This window comes from Nesoenas mayeri, assembly GCF_963082525.1.
Source record: "Nesoenas mayeri genome assembly, chromosome: 12".
NCBI classification, from domain to species: Eukaryota; Metazoa; Chordata; class Aves; order Columbiformes; family Columbidae; genus Nesoenas; species Nesoenas mayeri.
In genome coordinates this window covers 1,249,532-1,266,703 of record NC_137547.1, presented here as the reverse complement: position 1 = coordinate 1,266,703, position 17,172 = coordinate 1,249,532, and positions in this window count along the sequence as shown.

The window sequence follows — 17,172 nt, the reverse complement described above, 5'->3', positions numbered from 1 at the left end:
GGGTTTGTGACACACACGCTGTCCAATGGGGTTTGTGACACATAGGCTGTCCAATCGGGTTTGTGACATACACACTGCCCAATGGGGTTTGTGACAGATGCTGTCCAATGGGGTTTGTGACACACACACTTTCCAATGGAGTTTGTGACACACACGCTGTCCAGGGGCATTTGTGACACAAATGGCTTCCAGGGGTGTTTGTGACACACACCCTGTCCAATGGGGTTTGTGAAACAACGGCTGTCCAATGGGTTTGTGACACACACGCTATCCAATGGCGTTTGTACGACACACGGTGTTCAATTGGCTTTGTGACAGAAACACTGTCCAGGAGTGTTTGTGACACAAACGGTGTCCAGGGGTATTTGTGACACACACCCTGTCCAATGGGGTTTGTGACACACAGGCTGTCCAATCGCGTGTGTGACAAACACACTGTCCAATGGTGCTTGTGACACACACCCTGTCCAGGAGCGTTTGTGACACAAACGGTGTCCAGGGGTATTTGTGACACACACCCTGTCCAATTGGGATTGTGACACACACGCTGTCCAATGGGGTTTGTGACACACAGGCTGTCCAATCGCGTGTGTGACAAACACACTGTCCAATGGGGTTTGTGACACACATTCTGTCCAGGGACGTTACTGACAAAAATGTTGTCCAGGGGTGTTTGTGACACACACCCTGTCCAAAGGGCTTGTGACACACAGGCTGTCCAATGGGGTTTGTGACACACACAATGTGCAATGGGGTTTGTGACACACACAAACTCCACCGCGGTTTGTAACACACACCTTGTCCAGGGACGTTTGTTACACACACACTGTTCAAATGGGTTTGTGACACATACACTGTCCAAGGGGGTTTTTGAAACACACACTGTCCAAGGGGGTTTGTGACATAAATGCTGTCTAATGGGGTTTCTGACACACACAATTTGCAATGGGGTTTGTGAACACGCATTATGTTCAGGGGTGTTTGTGACACACACCCTGTCCAATGGTGTTTATGACACACACGTTGTCCAATAACGTTTGTGACACACGCAGTGTCCAATGGGCTCTGTGAGTCACACGTTGTTCAATGGGGTTTGTGACATGCACACTGTCCAATGGGGTATGTGACAAACACCCTGTCCAGGGGCGTTTGTGACACACACACTGTCCAGGGGTGTTTGTGACACACGCTGTCCAATGGGGTTTGTGACACACACGCTGTCCAATGGGGTTTGTGACACACACACTCTCCAATGGGGTTTGTGACACACACGCTGTCCAGGGGGGGTTGTGACACACGCTGTCCAATGGGGTTTGTGACACACATGCTCTCCAATGTGGTTTGTGACACACACACTGTCCAGGGGGGTTTGTGACACATACACTCTCCAACGGGTTTTGTTACACACACCCTATCTAGGGGCGTTTGTGACATACACGTTGTCCAAGGGTGTTTGTGACACACACAGTTTCCAGGGGAGGTTGTGACACACTCTGTCCAATGGGGTTTGTGACACAGACACTCTCCAATGGAGTTTGTGACAGACACGTTGTCCAGGGGCCTTTCTAACACAAACGGCTTCCAGGGGTCTTTGTTACACACACCCTGTGCAATGGGGTTTGTGAAACAATGGCTGTCCAATGGGTTTGTGACACACACGCTGTCCAATGCCGTTTGTACCAAACATGGTGTTCAATGGGGTTTGTGACACTCACACTGGTTAGGGGGGTTTGTGTCACACACGCTGTCCAATGGGGTTTGTGACAGACACGCTGTCCAGGGGCGTTTCTGACACAAACAGTGTCCAGGGGTGTTTGTGACACACCACCTGTCCAATGGGGTTTGTGTCACACACACTGTCCAATGGAGTTTGTGACACACAGGCTGTCCACTGGGGTTTGTGACACACACGCTGTCCAGGGGCGTTTGTGACACAAACGGTGTCCAGGGATGTTTGTGACATACACGCTGTTTAATGGGGTTTGTGACACACACACTCTCCAATGGGGTTTGTGACACACACGCTGTCCAGGGGTGTTTGTGACACACGCTGTCCAATGGGGTTTGTGACACACACACTCTCCAATGGGGTTTGCGACATACACACTCTGTCCAATGGGATTGGTGACACACACGCTGTCCAGGGGCGTTTGTGACACAAGGGGTGTCCAGGGGTGTTTGTGACACACATAATGTCTAATGGGGTTTGTGACACACACATTGTCCAATTGGGGTTTGTGACACACACCCAGTTCAGGGGCGGTTGTGACACAAAAGGTGTCCAGGCGTGTTTGTGACATACACCCTGTCCAATGGGGTTTGTGACACACACGCTGGTGAATGGGGTTTGTGAGACACACGCTGTCCAGGGGCGTTTGTGACACAGACCCTGTCCAGGGGCGTTTGTGACACAAAAAGGTGTCCAGGGGTGTTTGTGACACACACCCTGTCCAATGGGGTTTGTGACACACACGCTGTCCAATGGGGTTTGTGACACATAGGCTGTCCAATCGGGTTTGTGACACACACACTGCCCAATGGGGTTTGTGACATAGATGCTGTCCAATGGAGTTTGTGACACACACACTTTCCAATGGAGTTTGTGACACACACGCTGTCCAGGGGCATTTGTGACACAAACGGCTTCCAGGGGTGTTTGTGACACACACCCTGTCCAATGGGGTTTGTGAAACAACGGCTGTCCAATGGGTTTGTGACACACACGCTATCCAATGGCGTTTGTACGACACACGGTGTTCAATTGGCTTTGTGACAGAAACACTGTTTCCGGGGACTTGTGACACACACACTGTCCAAGAGGGGTTGTGACACACAGGCTGTCCAATGGGGATTGTGACACACAGGCTATCCAATGGGGATTGTGACACACACACTGTCCAATGGGGTTTGTGACACACACACACGGTCCAGGGGCGTTTGTGACACAAATGGTGTCCAGAGGTGTTTGTGACACACACCCTGTCCAATGGGGTTTGTGACACACACGCTGTCCAATGGGGTTTGTGACAGACACGCTGTCCAGGGGCATTTGTGATGCACACCCTGTTCAGGGGCGTTTCTGACACAAACGGTGTCCAGGGTTGTTTGTCACACACAACCTGTCCAATGGGGTTTGTGTCAAACACACTGTCCAATGGGGTTGTGACACAAACGCTCTCCAATGGGGTTTGTGACACACACGCTGTTCAGGGGCGTTTGTGACACAAGCGGTGTCCAGGGGTGTTTGTCACACACAACCTGTCCAATGGGGTTTGTGTCAAACACACTGTCCAATGGGGTTTGTGACGCAAACGCTGTCCAATGGGGTTTGTGACACACACGCTGTTCAGGGGCGTTTGTGACACAAACGGTGTCCAGGGGTGTTTGTGACACACACGCTGTCTAATGGGATTTGTGACACACACACTCTACAATGGGGTTTTGTGACACAATCCCAGTCCAGGGGCGTTTGTGACAAACACCCTGTCCAATGGTGTCTGTGACACACACACTGTCCATTGGTTTTTGTGATACACACACTGTCCAGGGAGAGTTGTGACACACACACTGTCCAGGGGGGTTTGTGACACACACTGTCCAATGGGGTTTGTGACACACACACTCTCCAATAGGGTTTATGACACACAGTCAGTCCAGGGGTGTTTGTGACACACACAGTTTCCATGGGGGGTTGTGACACAAGCTTTCCAGGGACGCTTGTGACACACACGTTGTCCAAAGTGAGTTTGTGACACACACGCTGTCCAATGGGGTTTGTGACACACAGGCTGTCCAATCGGGTTTGTGACACACACACTGTCCAATGGGGTTTGTGACATAAATGCTGTCCAATGGGGTTTGTGACACACACACTTTCCAATGGAGTTTGTGACACACACGCTGTCCAGGCGCATTTGTGACACAAACGGCTTCCAGGGGTGTTTGTGACACACACCCTGTCCAATGAGGTTTGTGAAACAACGGCTGTCCAATGGGTTTGTGACACACACGCTATCCAATGGCGTTTGTATGACACACGGTGTTCAATTGGCTTTGTGACAGAAACACTGTTTCCGGGGGTTTGTGACACACACACTGTCCAAGAGGGGTTGTGACACACAGGCTGTCCAATGGGGATTGTGACACACAGGCTATCCAATGGGGATTGTGACACACACACTGTCCAATGGGGTTTGTGACACACACACACTGTCCAGGGGCGTTTGTGACACAAAAGGTGTCGAGGTGTGTTTGTGACACACACCCTGTCCAATGGGGTTTGTGACACACACGGTGTCCAATGGCATTTGTACCAAACACGGTGTCCAATGGGGTTTCTGACATACACACTGTTTAGGGGGGTTTGTGTCACACACGCTGTCCAATGGGGTTTGTGACATACACGCTGTCCAGGGGTGTTTCTGACACAAACAGTGTCCAGGGGTGTTTGTGACACACCACCTGTCCAATGGGGTTTTTGTCACACATGCTGTACAATGGGGTTTGTGACACACACCCTGTCCAGGGGCATTTGTGACACACACGGTGTCCAGTGGTATTTCTGACAGACACCTTGTGCAATGGGGTTTGTGACACACACAGTGTCCAATGGGGTTTGTGACACAAACCCTGTCCAGGGGTGTTTGTGACACACACAGTTTCCACGGGGGGTTGTGACACACACGCTGTCCAATGGGTTTTCTTACACACACGCTGTCCAATAGGGTTTGTGACACACACAGTGTTCAATGGGGTTTGTGACACACACACTGTCCAAAGGGGTTTGTGAGACATGAACTGTCAAATGGGGTTTGTGACACAAAAGCTGTCCAGAGGTGTTTGTGACACAAACACTGTCCAAGGGGGATTGTGACACACACGCTGTCCCATGGGGTTTGTGACACACACAATGTCCAATGGGCTTTGTGACACACACACGGTTTAGGGGGGATTGTGATACACATGTAGTCCAATGGGGTTTGTGAAACACACACTCTCCAATGGGGTTTTTGACACACACCCTGTCCAGGGGTGTTTTGACACAAACAGTATCCAGCGACGTTTGTGACACACACGCTGTCCAGGTGTGTTTGTGACACACACCCAGTCCAATGGGGTTTGTGACAGACACGCTGTCCAGGGACGTTTGTGACACACACCCTGTCCAGGGGCGTTTGTGACACTAATGGTGTCCAAGGGTGTTTGTGACACACAAGCTGTTCAATGGGGTTTGTGACACACACACTGTCCAATGGGGTATGTTGCACACACCCTGTCCAGGGGCGGTTGTGACACAAAAGGTGTCCAGGAGTGTTTGTGACACACACCCTGTCCAATGAGGTTTGTGACACACGCGCTGTTGAATGGGATTTGTGAGACACACGCTGTCCCGGGGCGTTTGTGACACAAAAGGTGTCGAGGTGTGTTTGTGACACACACCCTGTCCAATGGGGTTTGTGACACACACCCTGTCCAGGGGCATTTGTGACACACACACTGTCCAGGGGGGCCAATGGCATCCTGGGATGTATTAGAAGAGGGGTGGTTAGTAGATCAAGAGAGGTCCTCCTTCCCCTCTACTCTGCCCTGGTGAGACCCCATCTGGAATATTGTGTCCAGTTCTGGGCCCCTCAGTTCAAGAAGGACAAGGAACTGCTGGAGAGGGTCCAGTGTAGGGCAACCAAGATGATTAAGGGAGTGGAGCACCTCCCTTATGAGGAAAGGCTGAGGGAGCTGGGTCTCTTTAGTTTGGAGAAGAGGAGACTGAGGGATGACCTTATTAATGTTTATAAATATATAAAGGGTGAGTGCCATGAGAATGGAGCCAGGCTCTTCTCGTTGGCAAACAATGATAGGACAAGGGGCAATGGGATCAAGCTGGAACACAAGAGGTTCCACTTAAATTTGAGAAAAAACTTCTTCTCAGTAAGGGTGACAGAGCACTGGAACAGGCTGCCCAGGGGGGTTGTGGAGTCTCCTTCTCTGGAGACATTCAAGACCCACCTGGACATGTTCCTGTGCAACCTCACTTAGGCGTTCCTGCTCCAGCAGGGGGATTGAACTAGATGATCTTTTGAGGTCCCTTCCAATCCAGAACATACTGTGATACTGTGATACTGTGGAGCTTGTGGAAAGGTTTCTGCTTGGTTTTCAGTGGGGAATCGTGTGTGTTCATGTGGACAAACAGAAGTCGTAGCAACTAGATTCCAGCGCAGAAAACGCAAGTTTTCCGATGCACTCTATTTCTCTCCCTATATAGATTTCTGTATAGAAACCGCTAAGCCTGCGATCGGCAAGTAAGCTACCATGAAGCATGCCATACGGAGAAAATACCCACAGATCCTCGGTCCACACATTGTTTCTGATACGTGCTTGAACGCAAATACCTTCGTGCTGCTGTGCCATAAAAGACGTCCGTCAGAATATGTGATTGCGCGCACCTGTGCAATTGCTTGGTTCCACATTCAGTGCTGGTGTGCGGGGCTTTCAGAACTGGCTCTGTGGAGTCGTCTGCGGAAATGCCGCTGACGGAACACGCACCCTCGATTGTTAACCAAAATATAGGCAGACGCGTTTTACCACGTCGTTCAGCATGCAGAGAGCTACGTCTCTTCCGAAGAGACAAGGGAAATGCGTGTGCACGCACAGAAGAAAAACCCGACCAGGTGCCTTTGTGTGAACGTGAAACAGCCGTCTGTACACTCGCAGACATGGGAACGTGCATCAATGCAGTCACATAGCCACCAGCTTTTGAGCACAGGCTCTGCTGGTTTTCGCACTTTTCAGGCACAATCCCGAAAGCCGCACACAATGCAGTTCATTCGCTAAATGTCGTCTAGGGAAGCATTTCTCCGGTCGATCTACCGCTCAGCTTTCTTCTGGCGTTACTGAGAAATGTCAGCGCAGGGAATCCGTCTCTGTCGAGCACACGTCAATCCCTCTTCGGTTTTCTTTTGTTGACTCTGCCTAGATGATTTCCCTGGTCTCTCTTCACCGAGGCAGTCGTGGCTGTGCTGCATTACACACAGGCACAGCCAACGCACACCAAGTGTCGAGAGACACACTCCGCTGAGCTCAACACTAGCACAGATGCACAGGTGCGACGAAATCAGCACACATGCTTGTGGAGAGAAAGACATGGACTCACACGTGTGTGGAGCGACGAATAGATACAGCAGGCGCTAGGAACACAGACTGACCTACAGGCACACTGTCCCCACACCAACAGGGACCGCTCTGCAGGTATCCTAGACGTTGATTATCGAACCAGCCACACTGACCTGCCCCAAACTGCCAGACACTTACATGCAAGACACAATCTCTCCGACAAGCACACAAGTGTTCGCTCTCAGCTGTAGATCAGGGACAAGCTTGCGCAGTGATGCCCTGTTGCTCTTTCGTGTTAAGGCATGATCTGTTTCGTTTCTTTTGTAGATCGGCTGCTGAGCGCCTTTCCTCGGGCCACCGTGAAGCATTTGCCAAGGGTGAGAAGTAGCTTGGAGCAGCATTCAGTTCTGCCTACGACTGTCTTTGCTCCTTTACTAGCACAGCTCCCGTGTATCTGTCTGCGTGAGAAATGCAGGACTGGGCAACGTCGTGCGACACGCGGAGCTTTGCCAACAAACGGCGCAGCTGTGCACTCACTCCAGCTTAAGCACGAACGGACCTGCATCAAGGCACACGCATGTGGACAGACAATCGTTTGTAGACACACATGCTTTCACGCACACGGTCGTCCAAGTACAGCTGCGGGGTGGGCGGCCCCTCGGGCAGGGTGCTCCCGGTCTCTTGGCCGCAGGCTGGGGCTGGCAGACGGGTTCAGGTGCTTTGGCCTGCTTTTTTGCCAGCGCCGCCTTCTCGGTGCCGTGAAGAATATCCCGCGCTGTTGTTTCCGCTCGCTGCTCAGGAGATTCCGCGTCTGGGGCCATGGACTGAGGAAGAACGTTTGCGAGTTGGAGGACGCTACAAGATATTCCCCATGGAAGTCGGAGAAGAGGCAAATTGGCTGCCAGTGGAGCTGTGTTCCGTGCAGTCTTCAGTTTAGGACGTTCAGTTTGTCCTTCCAGAAAAGGAGCAGTCATTGGTAGGCCTGGGAGAGGCCATTAAGTGCGTGATCAGAATTGAAGCCAGACTGCACTCGACGTTGCTGCTGTCGGTCTTGGCTTTCGGTGGTTTCCCCACGGCTGCCTAGTGTTTGGGAGCTCGGAGGGGGCGTTTTTTCTTTCCCAAGGAGAGGCTGTGCTTGACGTTGCCGAGTTCCCAGCTGTGCAGTTGTACTGGCGAAGGGCAATGCAGGACGGAAGGGTTTTTTCTGCTGCGGGGACCCAGCCGCCCCCCTTTTCAGCGGAAAGCAGGGGAGCGCGGTTTATTGTTCCCTTTGCAACGCGGCTGCTGGCGCGGGAGGGCTGGAGGTGCGGAGCGCTGGTTGGCTACCTAGGCACGTCAGTCGCCACTCTGTCCGCCTATCAGGTTGCCAGAGGGGCGGGCGTTGAGGTCTCCGTACTGCGCATGCCCCAAAGAGCGAGCGCTGCTAGGCGGAGAAAATGATGATTGGCGTGCCGCCAGCAGCCAATGATGTTGCCGAAGAGGCAGGCGTTGCGGTCTCCCTACTGCGCATGCCTGACTCGTGAGCGCTGCTAGGCGGCGAGAGAGGTGATTGACGTGTCCTAGGCAGCCAACCGGGATGCGGCAAGGGGCGGGTGCTGCGGTCTCGCTACCGCGCATGCCCAAAGCACGAGCGCCTGGCGGGAGCGGAGCGGCGAAAGAGGCGGCAGGTGAGTGCGGCCGCGGCGGGGGTGACCATGCCGGTGGAACGGGGCGGGGCGGGATTTGCCGGCGCGGCGCGGAGGCATTCGTCTCCGGTTCCCCCCCGCCGAGCTGGCGAAGCTGGCGGGAGGCGTGTGACCCTGCGGGCAGGTGCGCTGAAGGCTGGCGTTCTGGAGCCGTGTCTCCCTCCGGCGCAGCGCCCGTGCCCGGTCCGGCGATCCCTCCGGGAGCGGCGCAGCCCCCGTTAGTCGGGGGGACGTTGAAAAGCAGAGCTGGTGGCGTGGCGAGTGGGGCGCCGCTTCGACGGGAGCTCGGGGCGAGGCGCGGCGGGTTCTGTGTCCTGTGGGCGCGGCTTTCGCGCCGCGGCTGTCTGGGTGCTAGACGCCCTGAGTCCTAAGAAGATGTATCTTTTGGGATTTGTTCTACAAGTCAAAGAGAGGAGCCGAATATGTGCTGAATGTTATAGTTAGAACTGATATTCTGTGAAGAAGTGAAGTGGTCTGAAAAAAAGACACATTTCTTAAAAGCTAGTGCAGCATTGTGTATCTTCACATGAATCGACTCAAACGTCCCCCCCGTAAATAAAACCCAACTGCCCCCAGAAACAACAGAGAAGAAACGAGCTAGCAGAGCTCCTGTGACAAAAGGAGGTCAGTATTTTTCCCTCAGTTTTTTCCTTATCTGAAGAAATCAAAGAGAATTTTAGATCGTATTTTTTCCGTCTAAATCAAGTGTTGGTGTAGACTTTTGTGTTCAGATAATCAACATTGTCTGTAAAGAATTGTTTAACAAAAACAAGCAGAAACCAAAACCAGGTTCAGACCTGTAAGAAGCATAGAATAATTTTGTTTGTAAGAGACCATCTAGGGGGGTCATCTTGTTGAATTGCCTTCACAATGAGATCAGGTCACTGAATGCCTTGTCTACTGAAATTCTGAATATCTCCAAGGTTGGGGATTCCATGGGCTCCCCGGGAAGCTGGTGCTTAACCATTTGTGTCACCAAACATGCTAAAAAAATACCTCACTAGTTAGCTTTGTTTTACCATGAGAAGCTTCTGTTCTCTTCATAGGTGTTGCAACCATCATTATTGTGGGTGATGAAGGAGCTTCTGGGGTGGTTGGGATAGCACATTCATCCCAGCATGTTCTGATTGGAGAACCTTCAGGAAATTATAATGGGACTGCTCTTATTAGGTGAGTACATCACTCATTTATCCAAAACAGCTCTGTTTCAAAAGCTATGAGGCTCCACATTTGGCAAGAATTAATTGAATGCTGCATTTCATTATCACTTCTAAAATCATAAGTATTTTTAAAATTAGATGCTTGTTTTTTAAGAAGGGCAGAACATACTACGTAGGTGTCTTTTCAGTATTGCTGAGGAGCTTTAGATATGTCTTCCAATTATTTACAACATAGATTCATTAAAGGAAAGAGGATTCTAATCAAAGGAATAGGGGAAGGCAGTCAATTATATTTGAAGATTCTTTGTGCTTTTCAGGATTCAGTTCAGGATTGGAGCTTGAACTGAAATTCGGTACATTGTTACGATGATCAGCATAACCAAAGCAGCACTGGGTCTTAGTTGAAACAAGATGCAATTCTTTCACTGCATTCAGTCAGCTGAAAACAAGATGAAGACAATCACAATGTTACCATACCTTCTAACAGAATTGGAGAAAAAGTATTACAACACTTTCCCTTAGTGAAACAGCAAATATAAGCAAGAAAACAGATTCTCATGCTGCCCTGAGAATCCCAACAGACAAAGGGATGCTTTGTGCAGCACCAGTTTAGAACATGTACTAGATCATGGTATAGACAATTTCTTGCCATGCTTCAGTTCACCGAGAATGTCATGAGTAGGATTAGCTTCTAGGTTTTTAGACAAGCAGCACACAGAACATTTCTCAAGTGATCTCATAGTACTATTCTCGTATCTTTCTGCCTTCAAAACCAAATTACCTCTGGGTGCTACCCGTAAGTCCCATTTCCCTTCTGTTTTGCATGTCTATTTCCTGAAAAGCAGAAAGACAGCTCAGTTTTCAGCTGCCAACTTTGGGCTGTATGCACAAAGAAACTATAAAGTGCTCTGGGTAAAAATACAGCTCAAGATGCCTCCCAACACGGGGAAGTAAATCAGAACTGCAGACACATTATTGCTCTGAATAGGTTATGGTAAAGATCTTAATAGTGACTTAATAGATTAAAATTCAAGCTTCACAGTGCTGGTAACATTTCTTCCATGCACAACAATATCTATGCTTTATATCTCTGGATTTGGTATCAAATATTAAAGGTAGAAGATTAAATCTGTGTTTGCATTCTGCTGCCTGACACGTGGCCCAGGGATTTTTGGTGAAATCATAATATATTGGAATATAACACCCCATCATCACACAGAATTTATTGAGATGTCGGGGACCTTGACAATGCGAGACAGGCAGTGTGCAGCAGTGGTTCTAATACAGGTACAAGAGATTTTACACCAGTAGCTCTTTCAGGTTCTTCATTTATCTAGCCAGCATCTTGATTAGAAATTAGTTATACCTCTCTACCTGGAAATGGTTAATTGGTTCTTCTCCCTAGGCTGTCGATGATAACCGTCCTGAGGAGAAGCATTACTACTCACTTGAATTAACTGGGATCAGTGATGGAGGACTCATAAATGAATCTAGCAGCACAGCAAATATTACCATGGCCGCCAGTGATTTTCCATACGGAGAGTTTACATTTTCACGAGAAATATTGCTGACAACAGAAGAAGAAAAATGGGTATATGGTTAAAATTCCTTCTTACGTAAAATATCGATAGATATCAATATTGTCAGTAGATTTATACTTAACTTTAGGGAAAAAAAAAAAAAAGCAGAGATTTATTCTGCATTTATCATAACACAGTCCATCTGAGGCTTTTGGTGTTTTTAATACTCTGAGAAAGATGCCTGTCTGTTAAATTATGTGTATTCTGCACTTAGTAGAGCAAATTGTTACCTGGCAGAACCGCAGAACCGTTGAGAAGGTGTCTATAGAACAGTCTCAGAATGGTAACAGAAAAGCAAAGCCATTTTTTAAAGCAAATGTCCTCTCTCCCTCAGGTTAACATCACTGTTTTGCGTTCAAGGGGATCCTATGGCAAAGTGCGTCTTTGCTTCCAGAGAATAAATGGGACTGCAGAGGAGGGAGTTGATTTCACCCCCACAGTAAGGGAACTGTTATTTGAACCACATGAGGAGAGTAGAATGATTTTGGTTGAAATTCATGATGACGACTTTCCTGAAGGTCCTGAAGACTTTTCAGTGATGATTACCAAAGTGGAACTCCAAGGAAGGTCAAGATAAAATTAATTATAAGATAAAATTAATTAAAAGCAGGAGATCAAACTGTATTTGGAATCTGATCTACCTGTATAAAGGCACCGCTGGATTTCAGGTGTTTTACTGTAAAATTTCATATGGCAGCTGTAATAGTAATAATAATACAAATTGGATGTATGGCAATCCAAATTCTTTCAACATTAATTTTAAGATTTTGCTGATTCAGATTTATTAAAGCTGAAAGTCCATCCATTACATAGAAGTTGTCAAATCACATGAAACTCAAAGAAGAAGATAAAATGTGAAAGAAAAAGCGAAAGATCCACATTTCTGTGAAAAAACTGCCAGTTTTGCAGATATAGTTTGAAAAAGTGTGACCAAAAATCTTCAGTGGTAACTGTCAGAAAATAAAAGTATTTGTGGTAATTGAAAATTGTCATACTTACATTACAATACTTTTGCAAGATTTTTTTTTAATATAATATTCCTTTTTATGTTCTTGCAAGTGGATTTGATTTCACCATAAAGGAAAATGATTTACAGATAGATCAACCCCCAGTAATAGGAAATATCTCCACGGTACGAGTCACTATAGCAAAAAGTGATAATGCAGAAGGCATCATAGAATTTGATCCACAGTATATTCTTCTACAGGGTAAGTTTACCAGAGGTTTTCACTATGGTTTAGAGGATAAGCCTGTGGCTCTCTCACAAATTTTGAAATAATATAACTTTTTTTTCCCAATTTTTCTTGAAGTGCAAGAGGATGCTGGATTAATCATGATTCCTGTTGTGAGAAAGCGTGGAACGTATGGCGATGTAACAGCCGATTTCCTTTCTCGAAGTATTTCTGCACTTCCGAACGTTGACTACATCATCCATAATGATTCTGTCATTTTTTATCATGGCCAGAACCAGACTTTTATCTATATCTCTATCATAGATGATGAAGAAAGGTAATTATTTTTTTCAGATATTTATTCACTAATCTACTTCTGAGAAACCGTTTTTTAGCACATGCAGTATGCCTATCAGCAGAGTTTGAACTGAAAAGCAAATTTCTGCAGCCCTGAAATATTTAAAGGGAGGGAAAAGAAGCTATTATTGGAGTTTCATAGTGCCTGTTAAATTTTATGCAAACAACTACATTATTTTTACCTAGATTATCAGAAAGTTTGGGTGTTAATAGTACTGCTGTGAATAATAAAATATTTTGCTGATTGTTTTTTTTTTTTTTTTTAATTTAGCACTTGTGGAAAATAAAACAATATTTTTATTTCAGATATCACCATTCTCTGCAAATGGGGGGAATCTTCTGCTGTATGCTTACAGACATGACTTCTGTATATCTTTAAACAGATCCAGCTGGACGCATGGTTGAATGACAAATCATAATTTTAATTTTTTGTTCTTGAGTGTCTCAGAAGGTCTTTTTTTCTGTTTTTTTTTTTCCATGCAGCGAATTTGCAGAGCAATTTGAAATCCAGCTGACGGGAGCCACTGGTGGAGCAGCCCTTGGGCTCCATCTACTGAGCCAGGTCACCATTGCCAAAAGCGACTCCCCCCAGGGCATCATCCGATTTCTCAGTCAAAGTCGAATTACTCTTCCCAACCCCGATACACCGACAACAGTGTCGCTGGTGCTGGAAAGGACAGGAAAATTGTTTGGGGAGACACAGGTGGGCCCTGGTTCTCAAAAACTGAATGTTTTCCAGTGACAAGGGCAAAAATCTTCTTTTTTTGCCGTCAGGGGCTTCCTTGTGACTGATTTCTAATGGGATAGTTGCAGCTTTTCATTAAGTGTGAATTCTGTATAGTTGCAGAAGAACAGAAAATATTGTTACTTTTTTGATCTTCTCTCTGTCCTCCTCCTTTTCTCCTTTTATTATGGTCTGGTGTACTTTATTTTGAACTATCTCCCAATCCCATTGAAAATACAGTTAATTTCATGCACCACCGCTAATTTAATTGAACTCAGTTGAATTACTTCCTGAAGCTGGTCAATTTATTTTTATTTTCAGTAAATTGTTTACTATGAGGCCTCTAGACTTTTTTTTAGTCTGTATGTATCACTGCCAAAGTGAAAGTATAAATATGAACCAAGCAGGCTTCCACAGTCTGGGCAAATGATTGGAAAATTGGCATTAAAGGCCATGAGCTACTGCTCTCCTCATGTGAAAATTGCCGTGGTCTTCTTGGACTTTTCCTAGAAGTCATTGAAGAAAACTGAAAAACAATTAAGTGTCAAAATAATAATTTTAAGATGCTGAATAGGATCCCTTCAAAACCAATCTAATTTGTGGGAAATTTTGAAAATATTCTAGCTTTTAATCAGCCTGAGGAAGTGTGAATCGTGATTTGAGGCATTAAAAACTTCGATTGCAGAAAATATTTGTCGTTTTCAGTCTTGATATCACACTTGCCAGGGAATGTTTCTGGTCAGGATACTTATTTGGTGAGCTTTTCAAAACAACTTGTGAAAGGAAGAGAAAAGTAAACTGGCCTGTGCATTTCATGTTACGTGCTACAGAAACCTCAGTTTATTTTCTTTTCTGTAACTGATATCTAGAATTTAATAAAATGGCATTGTGTCTAACTAGCACTTCAGAATTTCTATTTTTAATGTTTATTTTTCTCCAAAGGATCATATATTTTCCCACATATAATCAATTATTAATATGTTGTGTTCTGTAAAAAGAGCACATATTTAAATGTAGCTTGTTAGCAGATGCAAGAATTTTTATGTCACTTGTGTTACTCTGTCACTTCCCCCGACCTGGGAGGCAGTTATAATATGTCACTACTGTAAATCTGAAACTGGTATCTTCCACAGATTAATTGGGACATCTTGGGACCCAATTAAGAAGAGGTTTTATCTCCTCTGAATAGTGACATTGGTGACCCTGTGAACGGATCATTCTATTTTGGAGAAGGGGCAGGAGGGCTGAGAACTATTAATCTACAAATCCATTCTCGTGAAGAAGTTGAAGTTCAGGAGAACTTCATTATTAGGCTGAGCCTTATGAAAGGTGAAGCAGAACTAGATCCTAAGGCAAACAGCATTACACTAATAGTAAGTCATTATTGCTTTTCTTTCTCTTGAGATCTCTGTTATTGGTATTTATCCTGCAAAGCTTTAAAGGGTAATCATAATGACTGAATAGCTTGTCAGTTGCCTCTTTTTTTTTTACCTCCCCTACTACATGGGTTTGATGGTGTGGTCAACGGGGCAGAGTCCAGTTGAGGCCTGTATCTAGTGCAGTCCCTCAAGGGTCAGTACTGGGGCCTGTATTATTCAATATATTCATCAATGACTTGGATGAGGGAACAGAGTGACTGTCAGCAAGTTTGCTGATGACACCAAGCTGAGAGGAGTGGCTGACACTGGAAGCTGTGCTGCCATTGGGAGACCTGGACAGGCTGGAGAGTTGGGCAGGGAGAAATTTAATGAAATGGAACAAGGGCAAGTGTAGAGTCTTGTGTCTGGGCAGGAACAACCCCAGGTTCCAGTATAAGATGGGAAATGACCTATTAGAGAGCAGACTCTCTCAGACTCTCTTCTAAATACTGATGTACTCCTGAGTCTTCTTAAGAGGAGAAAACTCAATAGGAAGAACTAATTGATACATTCCCTATAGCATCTAGCAATGAAAATCTCAATGTTTCAAACAAGAATACTATTCACTTTACATTTCTGATTTTTAATTTTTTTTTTTATTCAATTACTTCCTTAAAGATACAGAAGTTTGGTGATCCCAACAGAATGGTACAGTTTGCTCCTGAATCGTTAACTGAGAAAAACTTCACAGAACCCTCTGCAGTGGAAGGGCCACAAAGTATTACACTGTTTGTCAGACGAATCCAGGGCACCATGGGAAACATAACGGTATTCTCACTCTCTTCCTAATCAACATTATAATCTGAAATAATCCTCTGTATCAATGCATGGAGGGAGATCTTATTCTGTGCCTTTCAATTGCGTATTTCTCAAATTTTGAAATGTCGCCTTTTAGACTGAGTTTAGCAAGGGCTCAGCTCTAGTAGTTGTGGTTTGTAGAGTCAGATTCAGTCTCCTCTGGTCAGTGAACAAAACAGAAAACCAGCACTGGAGTGCTTGTCTTGCTTTCTCTCTCCCTCTGCTCCTGTGCTTTTGATGGGAGGAGAGACCAGACTTTCATAGTGAGCTTTCTTTGAGATCCTCACAATTTACTCTTTTTCAGCCATATGTAAAGGTAAGAATCAGACATTTTAGAATCATCACTTACATTGTCTTTACCTAAAGTTGTTTGCGAGTCAGCATTTTCACAAGTACTCATTTATTCAAAAAAAAAAAAAAAATTAATAAAAAGCATCTAATGTGTTGAATGAGAACTCTTCACACCTTTCTGTTGTGAGGAATTCTGGAAACTGGAAAAACAGCAAGGATATCTTGATGTAAAAATAGAAATAATTTCAAGCAATTGTTCAGAGATTCCGTATAGTTTTATGTAGGTGTCCAGAAGATATACAAAGGTAATCTTTGCATTCACAGTACTGCTGGAAGAACAACACACCACTTTGTAAGATAGTCTATGTGCTTCTTTCTATGCATACTTAAACAAATTTGTATTTTACCCATTTAAACCCAACCTATTCCGTATGCAATCTATACTGAACCATGAATGTGAAAGTTTCCGACTCGGTGGGTGATATTGCCTTCATTTTGTGCATTTTCTAAATAAATTTCAGGTTTACTGGGAAATACGTAGTGAATCTGACATGACGGGTGACTTTCTTAGGACAGAGGGATCTGTTGTCATTGCTGACCAGGAGAGCACAGCTGAGATAATCATCTACCTGTTACCTGACGATGTTCCAGGACTGGATGAGAACTATGTGGTGCAGCTGATTTCAGTAGAAGGTGGAGCAGATTTAGACCAAGAGAAAAGAATTTTGGAAATCAAGGTGTTTGCAAATGATGACCCCTATGGAGTGTTCGCCCTGTACTCTGACCAGCAGTCAGTACTCGTAGAGAGGAACCTGGACCGTCGGTATGTTCAGATCAATGTAACTCAGCATGCTGGGGCATTTGGAGAAGCAACTGTGGA